Source organism: Cetorhinus maximus, chromosome 28 (assembly GCF_964194155.1).
Source record: "Cetorhinus maximus chromosome 28, sCetMax3.hap1.1, whole genome shotgun sequence".
Lineage (NCBI taxonomy): Eukaryota > Metazoa > Chordata > Chondrichthyes > Lamniformes > Cetorhinidae > Cetorhinus > Cetorhinus maximus.
In genome coordinates, this window is record NC_135906.1 from 5,875,284 (window position 1) to 5,893,717 (window position 18,434).

Below are 18,434 nucleotides of genomic sequence, written 5' to 3' on the forward strand. Positions count from 1 at the left end.
GTGAAAACTGTAATTAACTCCTCCACAATCTTCTTGGTTGTAATATTTCTTAAAAGTATCGCTTCAGGAAACCTAGTAGACACATCAATTATTGTCAGTAAGTACTGATTTCCATTTTTAGTCTTAGGGAGGAGTCCTACACAATCAATCATGACCTTGGTAAAAGGTTCTTCAAATGCTGGTATTGGGATTAAAGGCGTCGGCTTAATCACTGCTTGTGGTTTTCCTGTTATTTGACATGTATGACAAATTCTACAGAATTTGACTACATCCCTGTGCAATCCTAGCCAAAAAAAACCCCTCTGTACCTTTTCCTATGTTTTCCTAATTCCTAAATGTCCCCCCATTGGAATTTCATAAGCAGTCCTCAGAATCTAATTTCTATACCCTAATGGGATAACAATCTTATGCACCTCACTCCAACTTTCATTTGCTGAGACATAATCTGACCTCCATTTTCTCATCAGCATACCTTCCCAAAGATAACAACATACCGGAATACATTTTGCTTCGGTTTCTGAATAAGCTTTCTGATATAACTGTTTTAATTGCAAAACATTTTTCTGCAACTCCACTAATCTCTTTAAGTTAAACACTTCAACTGATCAGCCCTACATTCCTTCCTCCTGAACAACGTTATCAAACACAGTGCCAGCTAATTGGATTTCAAAACAATCTTCTTGCCTTTGAACAGCCTGCTTATCTTGTTTGTCTGTTTTTTACGATGAGCCTTTGATCTCATTATAACATAATAAAGTGATAATCAAGAAACAATCCAGGATGTTCCTTCTGTGACACCTCTGTTGAAAACACTTCTACAGGCTGCTCAACTACCATAGGCATCACCCACATTTGTGACCCAGCTATATCATTACCCAGAATAAATTGAACACCTGCAATGGGCAATTTTTCCACCACCCCAACTATAACTTCACCAGTCTTCCATTTGCTCATTAAATTTACCTTCCACAATAGTGGATTTAGCATCTTCTTGAACCCCACTTATTATTACCTTCTCCTGCAATACTCCCTTTGAACCACAAATATCATTATCCCACCACATTAAGGATTGACTAGCCCCCGTGTCTCTTAAAATTTTAATATCTTTACTTACTACACCCTGTGTACATGGAAAGACTTTCCCTTCACACACAAAACCTTGAAACATTTCTGCAACCTGCTCCTCAGAATTCTCTTGAGTAAACAGTGAACATATTCTCACTTCTTTACCTTTCACTGATTCTCCCTTTTTCACGTCTACATAAACCATTGGTTTCTCCTGTGCCTGAACCTCAGGACCCACAGCACTTTTACTTCCAGAGCTTTTCCATACCCCAAAATTTCCAACAGATTTTTCCTGCAATCTCCAACACACTGACTTCATGTACCCCACTTTGTTACAATGAAAATTTGCAATATCTCAATTTTCAAATGTCACTTCTACTTTAGCACCTTTTTTATTCTGAGAAAAAACTTCCTGGGGACTTCCAGCTACTTCTTCTCTTGCCTGACTACCTGCCTTCCTTTCACCATCCCACTTTTTATCCCTTTCCAATTTAAAAGAGTGACAGAAAAAAGGTTTAGCTCTATGAACTAACTCATAATTATCACCTGTCTCTGCTGCTTGTCTTACAGAATCAACATTCTGTTCCTCCACATGAGTTCTCACTACTGAAGGAATTGAAACTTTAAATTCTTCCAAAAGAATGACTTCCCTAAGAGCTGCATAGGTTGTCTCTATTTTTAACGCCAGTATCCACCAATCAAAATTATTTTGTTTTACTCTTTCAAACTCAGTATAACCCAGACTGTTTTCTCATATTCCTAAATTTCTGCCTGTATGCTTCAGGAACCAACTGATATGCACTCAAAATAGCTTTTTTCACCACATTATAATTCACTGACATTTCTTCCGATAGTGAAGAATATAACTCCAGCACCCTACCTAACAATTTAGACTGTAATAATAACATCCAGTTTTCCTGTGGCCATTTCATCTGTTTAGCTAGCTTCTCAAATGAAATAAAGAATGCTTCAATATCTTTTCCCTCAAACTTTGGAAGAGCTTGTACAAATTTAAATATCTCCCCACTGGGTTCTGCTCTAGAGATAAATCCTTCCTCACCTACTGACATCTCTTTTCTAACTGCCAACATTTTCCGTTGGAATTCTCTCTCTTTCGCTTTCCTCCTTCACGATCTTCACAATTTCTAATTCTCTTGCTTCTAATTCAAGCGTCTTCATTTGTAACTAAAGTCTCACTACCTCCAGCTGTGACTCACTGGTGTCAGGTATCACTTCCAACTGTAGATGCTGTGCTGTACTCTTAATTATATCCAATTTCCTAGCCTCAAGTAACCCCAATTTTAACTTATCTGCCAACTCTGTTAACTTACTTTGGGTTATTTTCTCCAACCCAATCAGAGTTCTCTCTTCTACTCCAAGACAAGTCTTAGCAATTGCCAAAGCCGTCTTGCAGTTTCACCACTTCTAAAAAACCTCACCAACTCCTGAATTCAAAGTGCCTCTCGTACTCGGAACTTAAGATTCATCCATTCTAAGATAATCAAGGAATTAGAAATATAATTTATCCTGGCAAGAACCCCCGCTTGTTATGACCGATGCAGTTGATAAAGCTGAGTTATTTAAAAATCTCAGAGGGAACTTTTAAACAACTGTCATGACCTACAATTTTAAGTGTTATGTTTGAGATGCAACTCTAAATTCAGGAATCAGACCACCAGTGTTCGAGAGGTTTTATAATAAACTAGATGAAACAATTTATTAAGTTACAACACATTGAACACAGATACATGGCTACAAATTACTACTCTCATAACTTTTAACAAATTCCCAAACTAATCTCCATTAAGGCAACAGCAACCCGTAGACTTAACCAGACACCAGGCAAAGCATTTTCACCTTATGAATTCCAAATTAAGTTCTTTTCACTTTGGTTCCTGTGGAGACAGTTGGAAGCTTACAGCTGCTTTGATCGCACATTGCCTCTGCTCTACACACTGCTGAAGCTATACCTAGCACAGCCCACTGAATATAAATTCTGATTGTATCACCAGCTTCTTTGAACTCCACCTTCTAACAGTAAAACCCCTTTCATAGAACTAATTTTATTAGTAATATAAACATATTGCTTGGTATCTGCTCGCTTTGTGGTAGTTTTCACCCCACTCCTTGAATGCTCTATTCAAAAAATGCAAATACACTCTATCTCTCTTACATATCAAAACTAGGACACATCAAAGCACCCAGACTAGCTGGCTTTAATCCAATTAAGACAAACCCACAGACTAAACTTCTATTTTAAAAGAAAAGTATTTTCCGATAATATTGTGTAGATTAATAGCTTCATGACAGCCAGCTTCTGAGACAGGGTGTTGTAAGTGACATGGGCCAGTGTTTGAGATTATGTGTTATAGGTGATGTGGGCCTGTGTTTGAGATGGGGTGTTGTAGGTGATGTGGGCCTGTGTTTGAGATGGGGTGTTGTCGGTGATGTGGGCCTGTGTTTGAGATGAGGTGTTTTAGATGACATGGGCCTGTGTTTGAGATGATGTGTTTTAGGTGATACGGGGCCTGTGTTTGAGATGATGTATTTTAGGTGATGCGGGGCCTGTGTTTGAGATGATCTGTTGTAGGTGATATAGGCCTGTGTTTGAGATGTGGTGTTGCAGGTGATGTGGGCCTGTGTTTGAGATGGGGTGTTGTAGGTGATGTGGGCCTGTGTTTGAGATGGGATGTTGTAGGTGATGTGGGCCTTTGTTTGAGATGTGGTGTTGTAGGTGATGTGGGCCTGTGTTTGAGATGGGGTGATGTAGGTGATGTGGGCCTGTGTTTGAGATGTGGTGTTGCAGGTGATGTGGGCTGTGTTTGAGATGTGGTGTTGTAGGTGATGTGGGCCTGTGTTTGAGGTGTGGTGTTGTAGGTGATGTGGGCCTGTGTTTGAGATGTGGTGTTGTAGGTGATGAGGGCCTTCGTTTGAGATGTGGTGTTGTAGGTGATGTGGGCCTGTGTTTGAGATGTGTTGTTGTAGGTGATGTTGGCCTGTGTTTGAGATGGGATGTTGTAGGTGATGTAGGCCTTCGTTTGAGATGTGGTGTTGTAGGTGATGTGGGCCTGTGTTTGAGATGTGGTGTTGTCGGTGATGTGGGCCTGTGTTTGAGATGTGGTGCTGTAGGTGATGTGGGCCTGTGTTTGAGATGTGGTGTTGTAGGTGATGTGGGCCTGTGTTTGAGACATGGTGTTGTAAGTGATGTGGGCCTGTGTTTGAGATGTGGTGTTGTAGGTGATGTGGGCCTGTGTTTGAGTTGTAGTGTTGTAAGTGATGAGGGCCTGTGTTTGAGATGTGGTGTTGTAGGTGATGTGGGCCTGTGTTTGAGATGTGGTGTTGTAGGTGATGTGGGCCTGTGTTTGAGTTGTAGTGTTGTAAGTGATGAGGGCCTGTGTTTGAGATGTGGTGTTGTAGGTGATGTGGGCCTTCGTTTGAGATGTGGTGTTGTAGGTGATGTGGGCCTGTGTTTGAGATGTGGTGTTGTAGGTGATGTGGGCCTGTGTTTGAGATGTGTTGTTGTAGGTGATGTTGGCCTGTGTTTGAGATGGGATGTTGTAGGTGATGTAGGCCTTTGTTTGAGATGTGGTGTTGTAGGTGATGTGGGCCTGTGTTTGAGATGTGGTGTTGTAGGTGATGTGGGCCTGTGTTTGAGATGTAGTGTTGTCGGTGATGTGGGCCTGTGTTTGAGATGTGGTGTTGTAGGTGATATGGGCCTGTGTCTGAGATGGAGATGTTATCGGTGTGAGTGAATCATCTGCACCGGGAATAGTAAGTTGAAGACAGAACCCCTGCAGAATCAGCCCCACATCCCCCTTCCTCACCTACCCTGCTCCACACTGTCACTGCCTTGGAAATACATGACACAGATCGACAAATAGAAGCGAATGAAATTTGGGTGGGAATACATCTTAGAGTGGATACGGATTCTGTCAGTCCTGTTATAAAAATAAAACACTGTGGATGTTGGAAACCTGAAATAGAAACAGCAAATTCTGGAAATATTCAGCAGGTTTGCAGCATCTGTGGAGAGAGGAACAGAGTCAATGTTTCCAGTCCAATATCCTCCGAGGAGGAATCACTTCTAGTTTTATTTCCCCTCAGTCCTGTTCATATCTGGATATCCATCCTGGAACATTCCAGAGATCCAGGATTTCTGCGAGTGTGGGTGTTACACCAAGCGAGGTAACCAGTCACAGGGTACAAGGGGGTAACTGTAGCTCTTTATTCTGGAGATTTGTTGGATTCAATCAAGTGAGGGGGTGTTTGTAAACTCAATAGAACTATTGCACAGGAGCGTGAATGGATGAGGCGCCTCTGCTATTGATCTGTCACCTCAGGAGTAATTGCTTTCTTACTCTAGACGAGGTCTTGCTGAAGGTGTATGGTCTTTCCTTCAGAACTCTTTTATTTACATAACTATTTACAAGCTAATAGGACATCAGGACATAGCTACAGCTCCTCTCTAAGGTCCTCCTCACTTATCTTCTCTCAGTAACTGAGGTCACTATGAGCTAACTCCTTAAGCACATACTCAGTATCTATCATTAGAGTTAACCTTTAACTCTGCAGAGTCTTGGGATGGAGTTTTTTCTGGCCTTTCTCATCCTGTTCCGGAATGTCGCATGTATGTTACAGTAACAGGAGGCCATTCAGCCCCTTGAGCCTGTGGCATCATTCAAACAGATCCTGGCTGATCTGTGTCTTAACTCCATTTACCCTCCTTGATTCCAAAACCTTCAACCCCCTCGCCCAACAAAAACTGAATCTCAGGTTTGAATTGACCTCCAGCATCAATGGCTTCTTTTTGTGGGAGAGTGGGGCGAGTTCTTGATTTCTACTCCCCTTTGTGTGAAGAAGTGTTTCCTGACATCGCCCCTGAATGATTCAACCCTAATTATAAGGTTGTGTCCTCTTGTTCTGGCCTCCCCCACCAGAGGAAACAGTTTCTCTCTATCTATCCTATCAACTCCTTTGATTATCTGAAACCCCCCTTGATCAGATCACATCTTAATCAAATCAAGCCTGACTATGTGATTTGTCTTCATAATTTAACCCTTTTAGGCCTGGTATCATTCCAATGAAGCTGCACTGTACCTTCTCCAAGACCAACGTGTGCTTCCTGAGGTGCCCACTCCAGAGCTCTGTCTAACTTTAACAGGACCTCCAGTCCTCCAAATTCAAGCCCTCTTGAGATAAAGGCCAGCATTTGACTCATTTTTAGAAATATTTTTGTATCTGCCCACTAGCATTTAGTGAGTTTTGTCTGTGAAAAAATGGGGAACAAAGAAATGACAGAAGAATTGAGCACATATTTTGGTTCTGTCTTCACAAAAGAGAATACAAATAATTTCCCAGAAATGTTAGGGAACCAAGGGTCTAGTGAGAGGGAGGAACTGAAGAAAATCAGTACTAGTAAAAAAAAAATGGTGCTAGAGAAATTAATGGGGTTAAAGGCTGAAAAATCCCCAGGGCCTGATAATCTGCATCCCAGAGAACTAAAGGAAGTGGCCCTGGAAATATTGGATGCATTGGTGGCCATCTTCCAAAACTCTATAGACTCTGGAGCAGTTCCTACAGATTGGAGGGTGGAAAATATAACCCCACTATTTAAAAAAGGAGGAAGAGAAAGAAACAGAGAATTACAGACCAGTCAGCCTAACATCAGTAGTGGGCAAAATGCTAGAGTCTATTATAAAAGACATGTCAACAGAACACTTGGAAAGGATTACCGGGATTAGACAAAGTCAGCATGGGTTTATGAAAGGGAAATCTTGCTTAATTAATCTACTGGAGTTTCTTGAGGATGTAACTAGTAGAATAGATCAGGGAGAACCAGTGGATGTGGTGTATTTGGATTTCAAGAAGGCATTTGATAATGTCCCACATAAGAGGCTAATGGATAAAATTAAAGCACATGGGATTGGGGGTAATATACTGGCAGGGATTGAGAATTGGTTGACAGACCAGAAACAGAGAGTGGGGATAAATGGGTCTTTTTCTGGGTGGCAGACAGTGACTAGTGGGGTACCGCAGGGATCAGTGCTTGGGCCCCAGCTATTCACAATATATATAAAAGACTTGGATGAGGGAACCAAATACAATATTTCCAAGTTTGCTGATGACACAAAACTGGGTGGGGTTGTGAGGAGGATGCAAGGAGGCTTCAGGGTGATTTAGACAAGTTGTGTGTGGACAACCATATGGCAGATGCAGTATAACATGGATAAATGTGAAGTTATACACTTCGGTGTGAAAAACAGAAAGGCAGAGCGTTATTTAAATGGTGATATATTGGGAAATGTGGATGTACAAAGGGATCTGGGTGTCCTTGTACACCAGTCAATGAAAGTAAACAGGCAGGTGCAGCAAACAATTAGGAAGGAAAATGGTATGTTGGCCTTCATTGCAAGAGGATTTGAGTTCAGAAGTCGGGATGTCTTCCTGTAGCTATACAAGGCCTTGGTGAGACCACACCTGGAGTATTGTGTGCAGTTTTGGTCTCCCTACCTAAGAAAGGGTATACTTGCCATAGAGGGAGTGCAGCGAAGGTTCACTAGGCTGATACTGGGGACAGCAGGACTGTTGTATGAGGAGAGATTGGTTCGACTGGACCTGTATTCACTAGAGTTTAGAAGAATGAGAGGGGATCTGATTGAAATGTTTAAAATTCTAACTGGGCCGGACAGACTGGATGCAGGGAGGATGTTTCCCCTGGTTGGGGAGTCTAGAACCAGGGGCCACAGTCTCAGGATACGGGGCAGGCCATTTAGAACTGAGATGAGGAAAAACTTCTTCATTCAGAGGGTGGTCAACCTGTGGAATTCTCTCCCACAGAGGCTGTGGAGGCCGGGCCACTAAGTATTTTCAAGAAAGAAATGGAAAGTTTTTTTGGATATTAGGGGCATCAAGTGGTACAGAGAGAAAACGGGAATTTTTAAACATTTATTTATAGGGTGTGGGCATCGCTGGCTAGGCCAGCATTTATTGCCCATCCCCATTTTAAGAGTCAACCGCATTGCTGTAGGTCTGGAGCCTGAGATAGAGGATCAGCCATAATCAATTTGAAAGGTGGAGCAGGCTCGAAGGGCCAAATGGCCTCCTCCTGCTCTTAGTTTCTATGTTTCTATGTGGCTCTTTGAATCACTTTGCTCCTTCACCATTTAAGAACATAAAAATAGGAGCAGGAGTAGGCCATACGGCCCCTTGAGCCTGCTCTGACATTCAATAGGATCATGGCTGATCTTGTGCCTCAACTTCATTTTCCCACCCACTCCACATACCCCTTGATTCCCCGAGAGATCCAAAATCTGTTCCTTCTCAGCCTTAAGTACATTCAACGATGGAGCCTCCACTACCTTCTGGGGGAGAGAATTCCAAAGATTCACAAACCCTCTGAGTGAAGAAATTTCTCCACATCTCAGTTCTAAATAATCAGACCCTTATCCTGAGTCTCTGCCCCTGACTTTCAAGATTGCCCAGCCAACCTCTCAGTGTCTATCCTGTCAAGCCCCTTCAGAATCTTATACGTTTCAATGAGATCACCTCTCATTCTTCTGAACTCCGGGGAATATCGCCTCAATTTTACTCAGCCTCTCATCCCAGGGACCAACCTATTGAACCTTTGCTGTTCCACCTCCAATACAAGGAAATCCTCTTTGTCTTAGTCATTAATGTAGATTGTAAACAGCTGAGACCCCAGAATGGATCCTTGCGGCACCCCACCAGTCTCAGCCAATTTGAAAATGATTTGCTTATTCCTACTCTCTGCCTCCTGTACATTAACCAATCCTCCATCCTTGCTCATATATTACCTCCAATTCCAGGAGTCCTTATCTTGAGTATTAACTTTGAGTGTGGCACCTTATCAAATGCCCTCCTTTCTCTTTATCTACCCTACAAGTTACATCCCCGAAAACCTCTAAGAAATTTGTTAAGCACCATTTCCCTTTAATAAAGCCAGGTTGACTTTGCCTGATCATGGTATGATTTTCTAAGTGCATTGTTAAGATTTCCTTAATAATAGATTTCAGCATTTTCCCGATGACTGATGTAGTTCCCTGTTTTCTCTTCCCCTCCCTTCTTGAATAGCATTGTTACATTTGCTGACTTAAAATCTGCTGGGACTGCTGGGAATGTGGGGAATTTTGGAAAATCATAACCAGTGCATCCACTATTTCTGCAGCTATCTTTTTTCGAACCCTAGGCTGTAGGCCATCAGATCCTGGGGTTTGTTGACTTTTAGTTCTTTAATTTTTCTCTAATACTTTTTCTCTACTGATAATTAATTACCTTAAGTTCCTCACCTTGGTTACCCTCTATTTCTGGAATGTAACCTGTATCTTTAAATGTGAAGGCACGAAATGCTTGTTCAACATCTGTGCCATTTCTTCATCCCCCATGATAATTTCTCCTGTCTCTGCCTTTAAGAGACCCATGCTTACTTTAGCTACTCTCTTCCTTTTTATATTCTTGCAAAAGCTCTTCCAATCTGTTTTTATATTCTGGCAAGTTTACTCTTATTCTATTTTTTTTTCTCTCTTTTTTATCAACTTTTTGGTGGCCCTTTGCTGGTTTCTAAAACTCTCCCAATCCTCGGGCTTACTGCTATTCTTTGCAAGGTTATAAACCTCTTCTTTTAATCCAATACTACCCTTAACTTCCCTAGCAAGCTACAGGTGAATCTTTCCCACTAAGGTTTTTCATTGAAATGTAATTTTGCTGAACATTTTGAATTATCTCTTTAAATGCTTTGCACTGTTCATTGACCACCATTCCTTCTAGTCTATTGATCACATTTTTGCCCACTTCCTTAATCTATCAATGTCCTTTTGCAACTTTCTGCTTCCATCTCCACTATATATTGTGCCACCATCTCTGAATCCCCCACTATCAACATCCTGGTGGTTACCATTGGCCAGAAACTGAACTGGACCAGCCACATAAACACTGGCTATAAGATCAGGTCAGAGGCCAGGAATCCTCTGGCTAGTAACTAATCTCCTGACTCCCCAAAGCCTGTCCACCATCTACAAGGCACAAGTCAGGAGTGTGATGGAATACTCCCCACTTGCCTGGATGAGTGCAGCTCCCACAACTCAAGAAGCTTGACACCATCCAGGACAAAGCAGCCCGCTTAATTGGCACCACATCCACAAACATTCACTCCCTCCATCACTGACACACAGTAGCAGCAGTGTGTACCATCTACAAAAGGCACTGCAGAAACTCACCAAACCTCCTTAGGCAGCACCTTCCAAACCCATGACCACTACCATCTAGAAGGACAAGGGCAGCAGGCACATGGGAACACCACCACCTGGGAGTTCCCCTCCAAGCCACACACCATCTTGAATTAGAAATATATCGCAGTTCCTTCACTGTCACTGGGTCCAAATCCTGGATCTCCCTTCCTAACAGCACTGTGGGTGTACCTACACCACATGGACTGCAGCGGTTCAAGAAGGCAGCTCACCACCACCTTCTCAAGGGGCAATTAGGGATGGGCAATAAATGCTGGGCCCAGCCAGTGACGCCCACATCCCAGGAATGAATTTAAAAAGTCAGTCCACCTCTCATGACAGCCGATAGTGCAGGAAAATCTCTTAATTTTCATTTAAAATGTGAAATCTGGTTGTCTGGTCTTTTCAGTTCATTACTGGGAATTTGAATTTCTTTTTAAAAAGTTACCAGTCTCTGCAGAGATTGTAACCACCTCTTCTATCATCCAAGGAGGTCTGGAGATTTGTTTGCCCGACCTTTCCTCTTTGTGGGTATATATCTTGACTGTGTCTGGACCATTTCTTCTTTAAAGATAGCCCAGTGATGGCCTTGCCTGCCAACATTTGATTCCAATTTACCTGGGCCAAATCCATTCTTACCCGATCGAGGTTGGCTTTGTCTCAGTTAACTATTCTTACTCTGGATTGTTCTTTACTCTTTTCCATTGTCATCCTAAACCTTACGATACAATGATCACTGTCCTCCTACTGATCTTCAATTCCCAAGAACCAGGTCTAGCCAGGCCTCCTTTCACTTGCTGTTGTAGAACGTTCTCCTGAACACACTGTTGGAGCTCTTGCCCCTCTCCGCACTTGACACTACCACTATCCCAGTCTATATCTGGATGAATAAAAACCCCCATGACAACGACTCTATAATTCTTGCCCCTCTCTGTAATTTCCTTGCAAACTTGTTCCTCTACATCTTTCCCACTAGTTGGCGATCTATAGACTACACCGAGCAATGTCATTACACCCTCCTTGTTCCTTAGCTCTCGCCAAATGGATTCTGTCTTTGAATCCTCTGGGACACCCTCTTTCTCAGGCACTGCAATGCTCTCCTTAACCAATACTGCCACCCTTCCTCCTTTTCTTCCTTTCCTATCTTTCCTGAACACCTTGTATCCAGGAATATTTAACACCCCAGTCCTTCCCTTGAGGCAGGTTTCTGTTCTCACCACATCATAATTCTATGACATGGCAATCTGCACCTGTAATTTATCGATCTTATTTAGCACACTCTATACATTCACACACACGCACAGTAAACCTAATTTAGACTTTATTACTTTCTCCTTTCTGCTGATCCCACCTCATACCCACCTATTTGCTACCCTGGCACTATCTGCCTCTCCCAGTGTTCTGTGCACCTTGGTATTCCTCTCTGGTTCCCATACCCCTGCTAAATTAGTTTAAACCCTTCTCAACAGCGCTCGTAAATCATCCACAAGCAAACTGGTCTCGGCTCTGTTCAGATACAACCCGTCCGGCCTAGACAGGTGCTATTGCCCCCAGAGACAGTCCCAGTGTCCCAGGAATCTAAAGCCCTCCCTCCTGCACCATCTTTCCAGCCATGCATTCATCTGCCTTATCCTCCTATTCTGATGCTCATTTGGGAGGATGTGGTTGCACAGTGGTACTGTCACTGACTAATATTCTAGGGACCCAGGGTAATGCTCTGGGGACCCGGGTTTGGATACCACCACGTCCGATGGCGAAATTCGAATGAAAAGTCTGATGATGACCATGGAACCTTTGCCAATTGTTATAAAAACCCATCTGGTTCACTAATGTCCTTTAGGGAAGGAAATCTGCCATCCTTACCTGGTCTGGCCTACATGTGATTCCAGACCCACCGCCATGTGGTTGAATCGTAAATGCCCTCTGAACAAGGGCAATTAGGGATGGGCAATAAATGCTGGCCTAGCCAGCGACGCCCACATCCCATGAACAAATAAAGAAAACTCTGTACATGGCACTGGGAGTAACCTGGAGATTACTACTTTTGGAAGTCCTGTTTGCTAATTTCCTACCTAACTCTGTAAGTTCTGACTGCAGGACCACATCCCTCATTCTGCCCGCATTGTTGATACAACTGTGGACCCTTGCCCCTCAGGGTGCCCTTGCAGTCATTCAGTGACATCCTTTATTTGGCCACCCGGGAGGCAACTGACCATCCTGCATCGCATCTGCGGCTGCAGGAATGCCTGTCTGTTCCACTAGCTATTGAATCTCTTATCGCTATTGCTCTTCCAGTCTTCCTTGTACCCCCCCCCCGCCCCCCCCACCCCACCGTGGTGTCACGGACTTGTCTCTGGCTGCTCTCCCCAGGTGAACTATCACTCTCATCAGAATTCAGAACTGAACTCTGGTTGCAGAGTGGGATGCATTTGACGGACTCCTGCACTTACCTGCCCGTTGCTTTTTGACTACCTGGTGGTCAACGTATTCCTTCCCTCCCTGCATACTTTTAAGCTGCAGGATGACTACATCTATAAAAGTGTTGTCCGTGACGATCTCAACCCCCATGGGTCTGCTGCAGAGACCCGGACCTTGGCCTGCTGCAGCTAACATTCGCTTCCTGTAAATATGGTTATCCAGGACACGGGGAGTGTCATGGAATTCACACGTGGCGCAGGATGCGCACTCCAGAGGCTGGAGCTGCCCCGCCATTCCAATATCTATTAGATAATAAAAACTTACTACTTAAAATAAATGAAAGCCTCACCAGCTACTCATTTCTCTTTTGATCATATCACTTAAATACAGGGAGGTTAACGGAGATGTTTTCTTAACCCTTAATACCGTAACAAAAATGAAAAATTTCATTTCCCAATTCCTTAGGCTAATTTCCCAACTTTGGCAAAGGGGAAACAAAGCGACAATACTCACCAGCCAATCAACTCGAGCCTTCCTGTGATGACACAGTTTGTTTTCTCTCTCATTTATTTTCAAACTCGAGCAAGCCCTGGTCCCGTGCAGCTCGCAACTCTCCTCCCCCATGAAACAACACTTCCAGGAATCGAGCGGGAATGTTAATAAACACTTCCCTGTTTGGGGAAGCTGCTAACTGCAGTCACATTGTTGTGAGACTGAGTGGGATATAACTGAGGTGCTTGCTGCATGTCAACAGGAAATGACAGCAGAAGGCTTTAATGATCTGCAGTTTGGGACCTTTGAGTTGGTTTTACTGGGTTTTATTCCTGCTGCTGCCTTTCTCCAAGCTACAAACCAATTCCCTCCTCCCTGCCAATCCGTTCCACCATTTCTGGGGCACTCTGAGTCTCTGTTACAAGCAGTGGGACTGAGAGACTGTACAGAGATTGCAGAGGATGTGGTGGTAATCACAGTTTCGTTTTAATTGTAAACAAGGAATCCCGAGTGGAAAGATGGTCAAAGAGAATTTTTGACTTAATTTGGTGGTTGAAGGATCCATGCCCTCTGACCCCGCCCTCTGACCCCACCCTCTGACCCCACCCTCTGACCCCACACTCGGATCACCGCTGATGGGCAGTTAGTAAATGTCAAAAGGCTTAAGTATCGCAAACACACTGTATAATTTGAAAATAAGGCAAGATCGTAACACAGAGACTGGAAATGAAAATTAGAGAGAGATAGATTAATGCCTGTGGCGTACCCAGGACAATTTGATGAGGAGCGCGTCCCGGGGTTCGTGGGGCAATAACCTGCTCACTGATACCCGGTTTGGGTTCCGCCAGGGCCACTCAGCTCCTGACCTCATTACAGCCTTGGTTCAAACATGGACAAAAGAGCTGAACTCCCGAGGTGAGGAGAGAGTGACTGCCCCTGACATCAAGGCAGCATTTGACCGAGTGTGGCATCAAGGAGCCCCTAGCAAAACTGGAGTCAATGGGAATCAGGGGGAAAACTCCCCACTGGTTGGAGTCATACCTAGCACAAAGGAAGATGGTTGTGGTTGTTGGAGGTCAGTCATCTCAGTCCCAGGACATCACTGCAGGAGTTCCTCAGGGTAGTGTCCTAGGGCCAACGATCTTCAGCTGCTTCATCAATGGCCTTCCTTCCATCATAAGGTCAGAAGAAGGTCATCAGTTCGCTGATGATTTCACAATGTTCAGCACCATTCGCGACTCCTCAGATACTGAAGCAGTCCATGTCCAAATGCAGCAAGACCTGGACAATATCCAGGCTTGGGCTGACAAGTGGCAAGTAACATTCACACCACACAAGTGTCAGGCAATGACCATCTCCAACAATAGAGAATCCGACCATCGTCCCTTGACTTTCAATGGCATTACCATTGCTGAATCGCCCACTATAAAACAAGTTGGGATTAGCATTGACCAGAAACTGAATTGGACTAGCACTACCGATGCTGTGACTACAAGAGCAGGTGAGAGGCCAGGAATTCTGCGGTGAGTAATGCACCTCCTGAATCCTTAAAGCCTGTCCACCACCTACACAGCACAAGTCAGGAGTGTGATGGAATACTCTCCAATTGCCTGGGTGAGTGCCGCTCCAACAACACTCCAGAAGTTTGACACCATCCAGGACAAAGCAGCCCACTTGATTGGCACCCCATCCACAAACATTCACTCCCAACACCACCAACGCACAGCGGCACCAGTGTGTACCTTCTACTAGATGCACAGCAGGAATTCACCAAGGCTCCTTCAACAGCACCTTCCAAACCCATGACCGCTACCATCCAGAAGGACAAGGGCAGCAGACGCATGGGAACACCACCACCTGGAAGTTCCCCTCCAAGTCACTCACTATCCTGACTTGGAAATATATCGCCGTTCCTTCACTGTCGCTGGATCAAAACCCTGGAACTCCCTCCCTAACAGCACTGTGGGTGTACCTACACCACATGGACTGCAGCGGTTCAAGAAGGCAGCTCACCACCACCTTCTCAAGGGCAATTAGGGATGGGCAATTAGTGCTGGCCCAGCCAGCGATGCCCATGTCCTATAAATGAAAAGAAAGAACAAAAAATCTTCCTGACCAAATTTCAGTGTGATAAGTGTGGACAGGAACTCACTGATATTTTTTCGAGTGAGATTTTCCCCATTGCCTCAGCTGCATTTGAATGTGTGAATGTCTGTGAGTGTGCGTGTGTGTGAGTGTGTGTGAATTTTTGTGTGTGTGAGTGAACGACTGTGTGAGAGTGAATGAGTGAGTGTGAGTGTGTGTGTGAATATGCGTGTTTGTGAATATGCGTGTTTGTGAATATGCGTGTTTGTGAATATGCGTGTTTGTGAATGTGCGTGTGTGTGAATGTGTGTGTGTGTGAATATGTGTGTGAATGTGAGTGAGTGTGTGTGTGTGAATGTGTGAGTGTGTGTGTGTGAATGTGAGTGTGTGTATGAATGTGAGTGTGTGTGAATGTGAATGTGTGTGTGTGTGTGTGAATGTGAGTGTGTGTGTGAATGTGAGTATGTGTGTGTGTGAATGTGTGTGTGTGTGTGAATGTGTGTATGTGAATATGTGTGTGTGTGTGTGAATATGTGTGTGAGCGTGTGTGTGTGAATGTGAGTGAGTGTGTGTGTGTGTGAATGTGAGTGTGTGTGTGAATGTGTGTGTGTGTGAGAATGTGAATGTGTGTGTGTGTGAATGTGAGTGAGTGTGTGTGTATGAATGTGAGTGTGTGTGTGAATGTGAATGTGTGTGTGTGTGTGTGTGAGAATGTGAATGTGTGTGTGTGTGAATGTGAGTGAGTGTGTGTGTGAATGTGTGTGTGTGTGTGAATGTGAGTGTGTGTGTGAATGTGTGTGTGTGTGTGAATGTGTGTATGTGAATGTGTGTGTGTGTGTGTGAATATGTGTGTGAGCGTGTGTGTGTGAATGTGAGTGAGTGTGTGTGTGTGTGTGAATGTGAGTGTGTGTGTGAATGTGTGTGTGTGTGTGTGAATGTGAGTATGTGTGTGTGTGAATGTGTGTGTGTGTGTGAATGTGTGTATGTGAATGTGTGTGTGTGTGTGAATATGTGTGTGAGCGTGTGTGTGTGAATGTGAGTGTGTGTGTGAATGTGTGTGTGTGAGAATGTGAATGTGTGTGTGTGTGAATGTGAGTGAATGTGTGTGTGTGTGAATGTGAGTGAGTGTGTGTATGAATGTGAGTGTGTGTGTGAATGTGAATGTGTGTGTGAATGTGAGTGTGTGTGTGAATGTGTGTGTGTGAATGTGTGTGTGTGTGTGAATGTGTGTATGTGAATGTGTGTGTGTGTGTGAATATGTGTGTGTGTGTGTGAATATGTGTGTGAGCGTGTGTGAGTGAATGTGAGTGAGCGTGTGTGTGTGAATGTGAGTGTGTATGTGAATGTGTGTGTGTGTGAGAATGTGAATATGTGTGTGTGTGAATGTGAGTGAGTGTGTGTGTGTGTGTGTGAATGTGAGTGTGTGTGTGAATGTGAGTGTGTGTGTGAATGTGAGTGTGTGTGAATGTGAGTGTGTGTGAATGTGAGTGTGTGTGAATGTGTGTGTGTGTGTGTGAATGTGTGTGTGTGTGTGTGAATGTGTGTGTGTGTGTGTGAATGTGCGTGTGTGTGTGTGAATGTGCGTGTGTGTGAATGTGAGTGTGTGTGTGTGAATGTGAGTGTGTGTGTGTGAATGTGAGTGTGTGAGTGTGTGTGTGAATGTGTGTGTGTGTGAATGTGTGTGTGTGTGAATGTGAGTGTGTGAGTGAGTGTGTGTGTGTGAATCTGAGTGTGTGTGTGTGAATGTGAGTGAGTGTGTGTGTGTGAATGTGAGTGTGTGTGAATGTGAGTGTGTGTGAATGTGTGTGTGTGAGTGTGTGTGTGTGAATGTGTGTGTGTGTGAATGTGAGTGAGTGTGAGTGTGTGTGTGAATGTGAGTGTGTGTGAATGTGAGTGTGTGTGTGAATGTGTGTGTGTGTGAATGTGAGTGTGTGAGAGTGAGTGTGTGTGTGTGAATCTGAGTGTGTGTGTGTGTTTGTGTTAATTAAACACCTTCGTGCTGTCAGAATCCGTGACTCCTTCCAACCAACTCTCCAAAAATACAATAACCCCTCAGAATTGGACAAACCTATTCAAACTATCCATTACAGCGAATGGGTCCAATGACAAAGTGCAAGGCTCATGTTAACTGTCTCAAGAGTTTGATCCTTTGTGGGGGATTGAGTCTTCCTGTGTAACAAGCCCCTCCCCCGCCCAGTGCTGTCATGTTCGCTGCCAGTTGAATTGTAAAGTTTCTGATTGAGAAGGGAAGCTGTGGTTTCAGTCTGGGTCGAACGCTAAAGGTAACAGCCCTTCATCACCCTCAGTCAGAGCCCGGAGTAGCACTGAAGCTTGCCTGGTTTCATCGCATCGATTCATTGATTCACATCCTCTCTCCACGATCTCCACTTTCCCGCAGGAGGCCCGCTGGCTCAGGGTGAAGATGGTTCCTTGTCACTGTGAGTAGAATTAGCCACGATATTGATTAAATATCTCCTGTTGACAGCATGTTCTAAAGCCCTGTATACACACACACACACACACACACATACGCTACAGGCTGCATTATTTATAGAGTGAGAGTGGTTCTGGCAACCCAAGTTCACCAGCATTGAAACACTGTGTGTTTAGTAATGGTCCCCCTACCAGGTTATGGGGTACAACACACACACACTGACCCTCACTGGGGTACAACACACAGACACTGACCCTCACTGGGGTACGGGTTCCACACACACTGACTCTCACTGGGGTACGGGTCCCACACACACTGACTCTCACTGGGATACGGGTCCCACACACACTGACTCTCACTGGGGTATGGGTCTCACACACACTGACTCTCACTGGGGTACGGGTCCCACACACACTGACTCTCACTGGGGTACGGGTCCCACACACACTGACTCTCACTGGGGTACGGGTCCCACACACACTGACTCTCACTGGGGAATGGGTTCCACACACACTGACTCTCACTGGGGTACGGGTCCCACACACACTGACTCTCACTGGGGTCTGGGTCCCACACACTCTGACTCTCACTGGGGTACGGGTCCCACACACACTGACTCTCACTGGGGTATGGGTCCCACACACTCTGACTCTCACTGGGGTACAGGTCCCACACACACTGACTCTCACTGGGGTACA

General features: G+C 44.4%; 1 protein-coding gene across 1 annotated transcript in view; it reads left to right on the top strand.

Moving 5' to 3' along the window:
* Nucleotides 1-17,578: 17,578 nt before the first annotated feature.
* Nucleotides 17,579-18,434, top strand: part of LOC144668783 (zinc finger protein Gfi-1b-like) — a 51,732-nt gene continuing 50,876 nt past the window's right edge. The window contains exon 1 of the mRNA XM_078531116.1: nt 17,579-17,740. The gene's annotated coding sequence lies outside the window, so the exon portion shown is untranslated. The remainder of the gene's footprint in view (nt 17,741-18,434) is intronic.